The following is a 14,318-nucleotide window of genomic DNA, read 5'->3' as shown; positions in this document are numbered from 1 at the left end:
GAGGACACAAAGTGAAAGAGTAGCATTGACATATGTACACTCTCCAATGTAAAATAGATAGCTCATGGGAAACATTGAATAGCACAGGGAGATCAGTTTGCTGTTCTGTGACCAACAAGAGAGCTGGCATAAGGAGGTTGGGAGGGAGATGAAAAGGGGGAGGGGATATGGGGATATAGGTATACATATAGCTGATTTCATTTGTTATACAGCAGGAATTAACACAGCATTGTAAAGCAATTATACTCCAATAAAGATGTTAATAAAATAATCATGCCAGAAAAGAATGAAATAGAAACAAAGAAAACAATAGCAAAGATCAATGAAACTAAAAGCTGTTTCTTTTAGAAAATTAACAAAATCCATAAATCTTGGACCAGACACCGCAAGAAAAAAAGGAAGAGGACTCAAAACAGTAATATTACAAATAAAAAAATGATAACTTACTACAGAGAGCACAGAATTAGAAAGTATCTAAAGAGACTACCTGAAATGGGTATATGACAATACAATGGACAATCTGGAAACGATGGGCAAATACTTAGGGCAAAAGAAACCTTCCAGGACTGAACCAGAGAGAAATAGAAAAGATCAACCGATCAATCAGAAGTAATGAAATTGAAACTGTGAGTTATCATCTTCCCAGAAACAAAAGTTGAGGTGTATGGCTTCACAAGAAAATGTAATCCAACCTTTCAGGAAGAGCTAATACCATTCTTCTCAAACTCTTCTCAAAAATTGCACAAGGAGGAACACTCCCATATTCGTTCTTACAAGCAACCATCACCCTGATACAGAAAGCAGACAAGGATATCACAAGAATGTTATTAGAGATCATTATAACTGATGAACACAGATGCAAAACTCCTTAACAAAAACACGCAGAGAGAATCCATTAAAACTTTAAAAAGGATCAAACATATAGATCAAGTGAGATTTTTCCCAGGGATGCATGGATTATCCAATAAAAGCCCATCAATACATGTGATACACCCAATCAACAAATGAAGTATAAAAACCATAAGATAATCTCAATAGATGCATAAAAATCATAAAGACAATTAAACACACATTTATGTTAATAAAATAAATAAATAAACACACCAAAAAATAGGCATAGTGGGAAGCTACCTCAACATACTAAAGGTCAAGTATGACTAACCCACAGCCAACATCGTTCTCAAGGGTGATAATGTGAAAACATTTCCTCTAAAATCAGGAAGAAGACAAGGTTGCCCACTATCACCACTATTATTCAACAGAGATTTGAAAGTTTTAGCCACAGCAGTCAAAGAAGAATAAGAAATGAAAGGAATCTAAATTGGGAAAAAATTATAGAAGTGTCAGTGTTTACGGATGTCATAGAATCAAAAAGAGGCTACCAGAAAACCACGAGAGCTAATCAATGAATATTCTGAAGTAGCAGGATACAAAATGATTGCACAGAAATCTCTTGCATTCTTATATAATAACAAAGAAAAATCTGAGAGAGAAATTAAGGAAACACTCCCATTTACCATTGCATAAAAAGAATAAAATACCTACAAAGAAATATACCTACGAAGACAAAGTTTATGCAGAAAACTATAAGACACTAATGAAAAAATTTTTAAAAGGACCATAAAAATGGAGGGAGAGATATACAATATTATTGTTTTGGAAGAATCAATATTTTTAAAAGGACTATACAACCCAATCTATAGATTCAATACAATACCTATCAAACAACGAATGGCATTTTTCAGAGAATTAAACAAAAAATTTCACAATTTGTATGAAAGTGCAAAAGACCCCAAATAGCAAGAGCTAACTTGTGAAAGAAAAAGGGAGCTGGAGCAATCAGCCTCCCTGTCTCCAGACTATACTCCAAAGTTACAGTAATGAAGGCAATATAATGCTGGCACAAACACAGAAATATATATCAATGGAACAGGAGAGATAGTTCAGAGATAAGCCCATGACATATGGTGACCTTATCTTGGATAAAGGAGGCAAGAATATAATACAATGGAGAAAAAACTGCTTCTTCAATAAGTGGTGCTGGAAAGCTGGACGACTCCAAGACAAAGAGTGAAATGAGAACACTTCCTAACACTGTACACAAAAATAGACTCATAATGGATTAAAGACATAAATGGTGGCCAGAGGGTTTAAAACTCTTAGAGGAAAACCTAGGCAGAACACTCTATGATATAAATCACAGCAAGATCCTACTGACCAACCTCCTAGAGAAATGGAAATGAAAACAAAAATAAACAAATGGAACTTAATGAAAATTAAAATCTTTGACCCAGCAAAGGAAAACATACAGAAGACAAAAAGAAAAGCCTCAGAATGGTAGAAAGTATTTGCCAAAGAAGCAACTGATGAAGGATTACTATCCAAAATATATACACAGCTCATGAAACTCACTATCTAAAAAAGCAAACAATCCAATCCAACAATGGGCAGAAGAGCTAAATAGACATTTCCTTGAACAAGATATACAGATTGCAAAGAAACACAGGAAAGATTGTTCAACATTATTAATCATAAGAGAAATGTAAATAAATAGGAAAATGAGGTATCACTGCACACTGCTCAGATTAGCCATTCTCAAACAATGTATAAATGATAAATGCTGAAGAGGTTGTGGAAAAAAGGGAACCCTCTTGCACTGTTGGTGGGAATGTAAATCGACAGTGTCACTATGGAGAAGAGTTTGGAGTTTCCTTAAAAAACCATACTTACTACTACCATATGACCCACCTGTCACACTACTGGACATATACCCTGAGAAACTCATAATTCAGAAACAGTCAATTACCACAATATACTTTGCAACACTGTTTACAATAGCCAGTACAGGGAAGCAACCAAAGTGTCCATCAGCAGAGGAATGGATAAAGAAAATATGGTACATGTATACACTGGAAAATTACTGAGCCATAATAGGAAATGAAATTAAGATATTTGTAGATTGTTTGATGGACCTAGAGTCTGTCATATAGAGTGAGATAAGTTAATAAGAAAAAACAAATACCATATGCTAACACATATATATGGAATCTAAATCCACAACACCCAGAAAAAATGTTGTAATAAACAGAGGAGCCGGAGAGGAATACAGAGGTAGACATAGAGTATGGACTCGGGGACATGAAGTGAAAGAGTAGCACTGGCATATGTACACTCCCCAATTTAACAGAGTTAGCTCGTTGGAAGCAGCTGCATAGCAGATGAGAATCAGTTTGGTGCTCTATGACCAACAAAAGCGCTGGCATAGGGAGGGTGGAAGGGAGACAAAAGGGGGAGGAGTTATGAGGATATAGGTATACATATACCTGATTCCATTTGTTATACGGCAGGAATTAACACAACGTTGTAAAGCAATTTTACTCCAATAATTATATTACTAAAATAATCATGCCAGAACATAATGAAATAGAAACTAAGAAAACAATAGCACAGATCAATGAAACTAAAACCTGCTTCTTTTAGATAATTAACAAAATTGATAATTGTTTGGCCAGAGTCATCAAGTAAAATAAGAAGAGGACTCAAATCAATAAAATCAGAAATAAAAAATGGAGAAATTACAGTGGATAATGCAGAATTACAATGGATCCTAAGAGACTACCTGAAAAGGCTATATGCCAATACCATGGACAATCTGGAAGAGATGGACAAATTCGTAGGAGGATACAAACTTCCAAGACTGAACCAGAGAGAAATGGAAAAGATAAACTGATGAATCACAAGTAATGAAATTGAAACTGTGAGTTAAAATCTTCCCCAAAAGAAAAGTCCACATGGATGGCTTCACAGGAAAATGCTATCCAAATTTTAGGGTAGAGGTAACACCCGTTCTTTTAAAACTCTTCCCAAAATTGCACACTCCCAAATTCGTTCTTACAGGTAACCATCACCCTGATACAAAAAGCAGACAAAGTTATCCCAAAAAGATAATTACAGACCATTATCACTGATGAACATAGATGAAAAAACTGCTCAACCAAAAACTAGCAGAGAGAAACCAGCAGAACTTTAGAAAGGCTCATACACCATGATCAAGTGAGATTTTTCCCCAGGATACAAGAATTCTTCAATAAATGCTCATCAATCCATGTGATACGCCCAATCAACAAAATGAAGTATAAAAAAATAAGATAATCTCAATACATGCAGAAAAAACTTTCAACACAAATTTATGTTCAAAAATAAATAAATAAAAAACACTCCACAATGTAGGCATAGTGTGAATCAACCTCAACATACTAAAGGTCATGTATGACAAACCCACAGACATCATCATTCTCAAGAATGAAAAAATGAAAACATTACCTGTAAGAACAGGAGCAACACGGTTGCCCACTCTCATCATTATTATTAAACATAGATTTGGAAGTTTTAGCCACAGCAATCAGAGAAGAATAAGAAAAGACAGGAATCCAAATTGGAAAAGAAGAAATAAAAGTGTCAGTGTCTGGGGATTTAATGAAAATATATGTAGAGCATCCAAAATGGGTACTAGAAAACTATGAGACCTAATCAATTAATTTTCTGAAGTAGGAGGATACAAAATCAATGCACAGAAATCTCATGCATTCTTACACATTAACGAAGAAAAAGCTGACAGATAAATAAAGGAAACATTCCCATTTACCATAAAAAGGAATAAAATACCTATGAAGAAACCTACCTATGAAGACAAAGACCATTTTGCGGAAAAGAATAAGACACTGAGGAAAAAAATTAAGGACCATAAATGGAGGGAGAGATATACAATGTTCTAGGATTGGAAGAATCAACAGTGTGAAAAGGACTATACAACACAAACAATCTATAGACTCAATGTATTACCTATCAAACTACCAATGGCATTTGTCAGAGAACTAGAACAAAAATTTTCACAATTTGTATGCAAAGGCAAAAGACCCCGAATAGCAAGAGAGAACTTGAGAAAGAAAAAGGGAGCTGGAGGAATCAGGCTCCCTGACTCCAGACTATACTCTAAAGTTACAGTAATGAAGACAGTATGGTAATGGCACAAATACAGAAATATAGATCAATGGAACAAGAGAGAAACTCCAGAGATAAGCCCATGCAGATAAGGTGACTTTATTCTTGGATAGAGGAGGAAATAATATAATACAATGGAGAAAAGACTGCCTCTTCAATAAGTGGTGTTGGAAAACTGGACGATTCTATGTTAAAGAGTGAAGTGAGAACACTTCCTAACACTGTACATGAAAATAGACTCAAAATGGATTAAAGACATAAATTGGGGGCAGATAGTTTAAAATTCTCAGAGGTAAACCTATGGAGAGCGCACTATGATGTAAATGACAACAAGATACTGTTAACAATTCTCCTAGAGAAAGAGAAATGAAAACAAAAATAAACAAATGAGACATAATGAAATGTAAAAGCTTTTGCCCAGCAAAGGAAATCATACAGAAGACAAAAAGAAAACCCACAATATGGGAGAAGATAGCTGCCAAAGAAGCAACTGTCAAAGGATTACTCTCCAAAATATATAAGCAGCTCAAGAAGCTCAGTATCCAAAAACAGCATAAAACCCAACACAAAAATGGGCAGGAGAGCTAAATAGACATTTCTGGAAAGGATATATAGAGATTGCAAAGAAAAACAGGAAAGGGTGTTCAACCTAACTAATTATTAGAGACATGCAAATCAAAAAGAAAATAAGGTATCACTGCACACTGATCAGATTAGCAATTCTCAAACAATGTATAAACCTTAAATGCTGGAGAGGGTGTGGAGAAAAGGGAACTCTCTTGCACTGTTGGTGGGAATATAAATTGATATAGTCACTGTAGAGAACAGTATGGAGTGTCCTTAAAACAAACAAAACCCACTACTAAAATATGACACAGCAGTCCCACTACAGGGCATATACCCTGAGAAACCCATAATTCAGAAAGAGTCAAGGACCACAATGTACTTTGCAGTGTTGGTTACAATGGCCAGGACAGGGAAGCAACCTAAGGGTCCATTGACAGAGGAATGGATAAAGAAGATGAAGCACATATATACACTGAAATATTACTCAGCCATAATAGGAAAAGAAATTGAGTTATTTGTAGTGTGCTGGATAGACCTAGAGACTGTTGTACACTGTGAGGAAAGTTTGAAAGTGAAAAACAAATATTGTATACTAACATATATATATGGAATCTAAAATGATGGTTGTGATGAATTCCTGTCCCTAGGGACAGGACAGGAATACAGATGCAGATGTAGAGAATGGAGTTGAGGACACGAAGTAAAAGTGTAGCATTGACATATGTACACTCCCCAATGTAAAACAGATAGCTCATGGAGACCAGCTGCATAGCAGAGCGAGATCAGCCAGAGGGCTGTCATAGGGAGGATGGGAGGGAGAAGGAAAGGGGAAAATACATGGGGTTATAGGTATACATATAGCTGATTCCATTCTTTATACAGCAGGAATTACCACAGCATTGTAAAGCAATTATACTCCAATAAACATTATAATAAAATAATCATGCCCAAAAGGAATGAAAGAGAAACAAGGAACACAATAGCAAAGATCAATGAGTCTAAAAGGTGGTTCTTTAAGAAAATTACCAAAATCGATACTCTTTGGGCAGACTCATCAAGAAACAAAGGAAGAGGAATCAAATCAATAAAATTATAAATAAAAAAACGAGAAATTACAACAGAAAATGCAAAATAAAGAAGGATACAAAGAGACTACCTGAAAGGGCTATATGTCAATACAATGGACATTCTGGGAGAGATGGACAATTTGTTAGGACGATACAACCTTCCAGGGCTGAACCAGAGAGAAATAGAAAATATAAACCAATCACAAGTAAAGAAATTGAAACGCTGACTTAAAATCTTCCAAAAAACAGAAGTCCAGGTGTATGTCTTCACAGGAAAATGCTATCCGACCTTTAGGGAAGAGCTGACACCCATTCTCCTCAACTCTTCCCAATAATTGCACATGGAGAAACACTCCCAAACTCATACTTACAGGCGAATATCACTCTGTTACCAAAAGCAGGCAAAGATATCACAAAAAAAGGTAATTACAGATCATTATCAGTGATGAACATGGATGCAAAAATCCTCAACCAAAGACTAGCAGAGAGAAACCAACAAAACTTTAAAAAGGATCATACACCAAGATCAAGTGAGATTTTTCTGAGGCATGCAAGGAATCTTCAAGAAATGCCCATCAATCCATGTGGTACACCCAATCAACAAACTGAAGTACATAAACCAAAAGATAATCTCAATAGATGCAGAAAAAAACTTTTGACACAATTCAACATCCATGTATATTAAAAAATAAATAAATAATCACTCCACAAAGCAGGCATAGTGTGAACCTACCTAAATATACTAAAGGTCATGTATGACAAACCCACAGCCAACATAGTTCTCAAGGGTGAAAAACTGAAAACATTTCCACTAAGATCATAAACAAGAAAAGGTTGCCCACTCTCACTACTATTATTCAACATAGATTTGGAAGTTTTAGCCACAGCCCTCAGAGGAGAAAAAGAAAAGAAAGGACTTCAAATCTGAAAAGAAGAAATAAAATTGTCACTCTTTGTGGATGACATGATACTATGTGTAGAAAATCCAAAAGGGGCTACCAGAAAACTATGAGAGCTAATCAATGCAGTTTTGAAGTAACAGGATACAAAATGAATGCACAGAAATCTCTTGCATTCCTTTACACTAACGATGAAGAATCTGACAGACATATTAAGGAAAGACTCCAACTTACCATTGCAACCAAAAGAAAAACATACCTACAAAGAAACATACCTACGAAGAAAAGACCATTATGCAGAAATCTATAAGACACTGATGAAAGAAATTAAGGACCATACAAACAGAGGGAAAGATATACAATGTTCTTTGACTGGAAGAATCAACATTGTGAAAAGTTCTACAATATCCAAACAGCCTATATATTCCATGCAATCCCACTGGCATTTTTCACAGAACTAGAACAAAAAATTCCACCATTTGTGTGGAAACACAAAAGACCCCGAATAGCCAAAGCAATCTTGAGAAAGAAATACAGAGGTGGAGGAATTAGGCTCCCTGATTTCAGACTATACTACAAAGCTACAGTAATCCAGACAGTATGGTACTGGCACAAAAACAGAAATATAGATCAATGGAACAGGATAGAAAGACCAGAGATAAACTTACACACATATGTCACCTTATCTTTGATAAAGGAGGCAAGAATATCTAATGGAGAATAGAGAGCCTCTTCAATAATTGGTGCTCGGAAAACTGGACAGCTACATGTAAAAGAATGAAATTAGAACACTTCCTAACACCATACAAAAGAAAATAAACTCAAAATGGATTAAAGACCTAAATATAAGGTCAGACACTATCAAACTCTTAGAGGAAAACATAGGTAGAACACTCTATGACAGAAATCATAGCAAGATCCTTTATGACCCAGCTCCTAGAGAAATGGAAATAAAAACACAAATAAACAAATGGGACCTAATGAAACTTAAAACCTTTTGCACAGCAAAGGAAACCATAAACAAGATGAAAAGACAACCCTCATAATGGGAGAAAATATTTACAAATGAAGCAACTGACGAATGATTAATCTGCAAAATATACAAGCAGCCCATGCAGCTCAATATCAAAAAACAAGCAACCCAATCCAAAGATGGGCAGAAGACCTAAATAAACGTTTCTCCAAAGAAGATATACAGTTTGCCAACAAACATATGACAGGATGCTCAACATCACAAATCATTAGAGAAATGCAAATCAAAACTACAATGCGATATCATCTCACAGTGGTCAAAATGGTTGTCATCAAAAAATCTACAAACAATAAATGCTGGAGTGGGTGTGGAGAAAAGGGAACCCTCATACACTGTTGGTGGGAATGTAAATTGATACAGCCACTATGCAAAACAGTATGGAGGTTCCTTTTAAACTAAAAATAGAACTACGATATGACCCAGCAATCCCACTATGGGGCATGTACCCTGAGAAAACCATAATTCAAAAACAGTCATGTACCACAATGTTCACTGCAACACTATTTACAATAGCTAGGACATTGAACTAACCTAAGTGTCCACTGACAAATGAATGGATGAAGAATATGTGGCACGTATATACATGAATATTACTCAGCCATAAAAAGAAATGAAATTGAGGTATTTGTGGTGAGGTGGATGGACCTAGAGTCTGTCATACAGAGTGAAATAAGTCAGAAAGAGAAAAGCAAATACCATATGCTAACACATATACATGGAATCTAAAAAAAAAAAAAAAAAAAAAAAAATGGTTCTGAAAAACCTAGGGCCAGAACAAGAACAAAGATGCAGACATATAGAATTGGCTTGAGGACACGGGGAGGGAGACTGGTAAGCTGGGACAAAGTGAGAGAGCAGCATTTACATATATACACTACCAACTGTAAAATAGATAGCTAGTGGGAAGCAGCCGCATAGCACAGTTACATCAGCTCCATGCTTTTTGACCAGGTAGAGGGATGGGATAGGAAGGGTAGGAGGGAGATGCAAGAGGGAGGGGATATATATGTGGATATATGTATATGTATAGCTGATTCACTTTGTTATACAGCAGAAACTAACACAGCATTGTAAAGCAATTTTACTCCAATAAAGTTGCTAAAAAAAAACAAAAAACAAAACAGAAAGAGAGAGTGGAAAGTTGGTGACTTGGGTGTGAGGAAAATGGGAAGATGTTGGTGAAATGTTGCAAGCTTTCATTTATAAGGTGAACAAGTTCCAAGGACATAATGTACAGCATAGCAACCGAGTTTATACTGTATTATATACTTGAGAGTTGTCAGGAGAGTAGATCCTAAATGTTACCATTACGCCAAAAACATGTAATAATGTGAGAGGTTCAACGTATTAACTAACATTATTTTGGTAATCATTTGCAAAAATATATGTGTATTGAATCATCATGTACACCTTGGAGTTGCATATGTTCTATGTCAATAATACTTTAATATGCTGGGGGTGGTGGTGGAAGAACTAACTAGTATACTTAGAGCATATAATCAACAGGTTTCCCATCCAACAAACAAGACTTGCCATTTCTTTTGACCAAGGGGTCTCTTGTACATCAAAGTTTGTATAGGAAAGCTCACATTATCACTTGGCTGGAAAGAACCTTACAAAGTACTGTTGACCACCTACACTGCCATCAAAATAAAAGAAAAATCCTTCCTGTCAAAGTTACACCATGATTTTTACTCCCAGGACAATTGGAAAACCTTTCCTACAGGTGACCTCAAACCAAGGATTTCCAGAGTCAATTCCCAGACACCTGAAGCAGACAACCCCATGAAGCAGACAGCTTTTCTCAAGATCAGAGATCAAAAACTTCATCACCACCAATTTTTTCTCTCCCCTTGAACACTTTCTCCTACTTAAAAAACGTTTTTCTTTAACGCTTTTGACCTTTCAAGTGAAAATTTTCCCCTTTCTCCCATTTATTGAAAGGTTGACTGGAGATGGCTTGTCTTGGTTTGTCTTATTTTCCCTCTGATCCTGCACTAATGGATTCTCTTTCAAACTACATCTCACTCCTACTAACCCCTACCATTTTCTCAACAAGTGAAACACATACCAAATACGCCACTTACACCTGTAGTCCAAAGGCTGGCCAAGTTAATGAATTAATCTTATTGCTGGTTATGTCAACATCTATCAATAGGTAGCAAGAAAGAAACTGAATTAGTTTTTATTCCTGCAATGTGAGCATCTGGTGGAACAACAACTGAAGAAGGATGAAAAAAACTGCTTTTTCATCCACAGCCAGAGACATCATATCCTACTACTTCTCCTTCTGGCATGTTAAATGAATGTGGAGAAACCTCGATGGAAGTTCAAGGACTGTCCTCACTTGGGCAGACTCATTGGAGGGGAAATTTTCTCTTTGCTTTGAAAACAGGCATGAAGAGGGATCTTTCCTAGGTGACAGACATATGTTGTAATCCAGTTTTTGTAAGTCAAAATTACAATTGTGGTTTTTTTCTTCCAGTTTATTGAGATATAATTAATATACTGTGTTGTATGATATACTGCATGGTATGAGTTTAAGGTACACAGCATAATTATTTAATTTACATACATCATAAAGTGATTATCACAATAAGTTTAGTCATCTTCCATCATCTTATACAGATATAAAACTAAAGAAAAAGAAAAAATGTGTTTTTTTATTATAATGAGAACTCAGGATCTACTCTCTTAATTTTCATAAATAGCATATAACAGTGTTAGTTATATTTGCCATGTTGCACATTATATCCCTAGTACATGTTTACCTTACAGCTGGAAGTTTGTACCATTTGACTACCTTTGTTCATTTCCTCCTACCCCACCTCCCACCTCTGGCAAACACAAATCTGATCTCTTTTTTTGAGAGTTTGTTTGTTTTTGAAGCTTAATTGACCTACAACAGTATGTTAGCTCCTTTACATAACTTAATGGTTCAATATTTCTATACATTTCAAAATTATCACCATGATAACTCTAGTTACATATGTCAAGAAAGATATTACATGGATATTACAAAGATATTACATGCATTGACTATATTCCCCACCCTCCTTATTCATGCCTGTGAGTCATTTATTTTGCAACTGGAAGTTTGTAACTCTTAGCCTCCCTCACCTATTTCTTCCCTCCCCCTGCTGCCTTCTGCCCTGCCAAACATCTAACACCTGTTTGTTTTCTGTATCCAGAAGTCTGTTTCTCTTCTGTTTGTTCATTTGTCTTCTTTTGTAGATTTTTCATATAAGTGAAATAATATAACATATGTTTTACTCTGTCTTACTTATTTCACTTGACATAATACCCTGTGGGTTCATCGATGTTGCTGCAAATGGCAAGATTTCATTCTCTTTTATGACTCACTATGTGTATATATATATACATATATATACTCACACATATAAATATATAGAAGATATATATATATATATCCTCTTTATCCTTTAATCTGTTAATGTGCACTTAGGTTTCTTCCATATCATGGCTATTATAAAGATTGCTGCAGTGTACATAGAAGTCTCTTGGACAGAGACTTCTTTTCTAATTAGTATTTATATTTTCTTTGGATAAATGCCCAAAAGTGGAATTGCTGAATCATATGGTAGTTCCATTTTTAATTTTTTTGAGGAACATCCATACCATTTTCCACAGTGACTGCACCAATTTACGTTCCCACAAACAGTCTATGAGGGTTCTGTTTTCTTCAGATCCTCTCCAGCATTTGTTATTTGTAGACTATTTGATGATAGCCTTTCAGACAGGTGTGAGGTGATATCTCATTGTGATTTTGATTTGCATTTTTCTGAGGATTCTGAGCATCTTTTCATGTGCCTTTTGGCCATCTGCATGTCTTCTTTGGGAAAATGTCTATTTGGGTCCTCTTCTTATTTTTCAATTGGGATGTTTGGTTTTTGATGTTGAGCTGTATATTTTGCATATTAATCCTTTATCTAATACATTGTTTGCAAATATCTTCTCCCATTCAGTAGATGGCCTTCTCGTTTTGTTAATAGGTTCCTCTGATGTGCAAAAGCTTTTTAGTTTGATGTAGTTCCATTTGTTTATTTTGCTTTTGTTTCCCTTGCCTGAGGAGATATATCCAAAAACAATATTACAAAGATGAATCTCGAAGAGTGTACTGTCTATGTTTTCTCTTAGGAGTCTTGTGATTTCATGTTTCACATTTAATTTTAAAATCCATTTTGAATTTATTTTTGGTGAGTGAGAGAAATCTCACCCTTGAGTGTCTCATGGCAGTCATAAGTAGTTCTAGCGCTAACACTTGCCAGATTATCAAATATTTCAGCTAGTTTACAGAACACTGGGGTAGTTCAGCTGTTCTCCTGATTAGGCTGCCCAACACCACATATTATATATCTGTAGACCGAAATCTGGACTAAGTTTGTCAGATAACCAAGCTGAGCCTTACAGCTGTCAAAGTGAGACTGCAGGCCTCCTGTAACATGCATTTCACAACATGTTCTTCTCTTACAAACTGACAGGAGTACAGGGGAAATGGAGGTGTGCAAATATCAATACGACCAGTGAAAAACGTCATGAATCCCTCAGACCCAGTGAACTGTAGGTTCCAATTTTACCTTGTCCATGAATCACCTTAGATGTTTTATCTTATGTGACAATAAAGCATATAAAGGATTCCCTCATAAATGGTCAGGACAGTGTGGACTCTGACACCTGGCTTCTTCTGTCACCAGGTGCTTCACCTTGAATACCAGTCAAATTACAAACTTCGGCACCTTTGTTCATAAGGTAATGTCAAATAAATGCACCAGGTGAGACAGCATAAGAAACCCACTTGAATATCACAGCTCCAAGTTATTTTCAGTGTTTTCTTTTTTCAAGTCTTTGAACTTATGATATGATAAAGAGTATACTAATTCTCTCCAGGGTAATAGAAGAAGAGTTCAATGCCAATATTGAACAAGTTTTGCAAATACTCAAGTCATAAGTTAACAGTTTGTCTTCCAATGTCCTCCTGGAAAATCAATGTCTTCCTGGAAAATGCAACTTCTACATAAATTGGATGGGGCAAATAATGTCTCATTTACACTTTTTAAAATACAAGATAAACATTTTCCAGTAGGTAAATGAGCCTCCGTCACTTTATTGGACTGACCTATTCCTAGCATTGGGAGATTCCTTTAATGGGTTTAGGGAAGCCTACTTTGATTTGTTCTTTTCTGATGGTTTATTCTTTTCTAATCTATGTTCTTCTGTCCCTTTGAAAACCTTTTGACACTCAAGTACTACTGCAAAATGTTTTTCTTGACTGCCATCAACATGGCTTCTAATATGTGAAACTTCACATGAATTATTACATGGGGGAAATGTAAGCAATCAGACTATGTCACCCTAAAATGTGCCACTCTGGCAGAGGGATTATTTTGAGTTGAAGGTAATTGAGAAAAAGCAGACACAGGAGGAGCTCTCTGTCCTCCTATTACTGAGTCGAAGCTCATACTGCTCGCTGCATGACAGGCTGATAAATTGAGAGATGAGGTGTTGGGACAAGGAATAGTGACTTTATTCAGAAAGCCAACAGACTGAGAAGATGGCTGACTAGTGTCCCAAAGAACCATCCTACCAGAGTTAGAATTCAGGCTTATTTTATATGAAAAGGGAAGGATGTGTAGTTGGTCGTTGCAGACTTCTTGGTTCAGGAATCCTTTGTTCTTGTAGCTGTTGTGTAGGTCCAGTCACAATGTTCCTGTAACCTCCAACAAGACAAAT

This window comes from Eubalaena glacialis (genome assembly GCF_028564815.1).
Source record: "Eubalaena glacialis isolate mEubGla1 chromosome Y unlocalized genomic scaffold, mEubGla1.1.hap2.+ XY SUPER_Y_unloc_1, whole genome shotgun sequence".
NCBI lineage: Eukaryota > Metazoa > Chordata > Mammalia > Artiodactyla > Balaenidae > Eubalaena > Eubalaena glacialis.
This window is presented reverse-complemented; position numbering follows the sequence as displayed.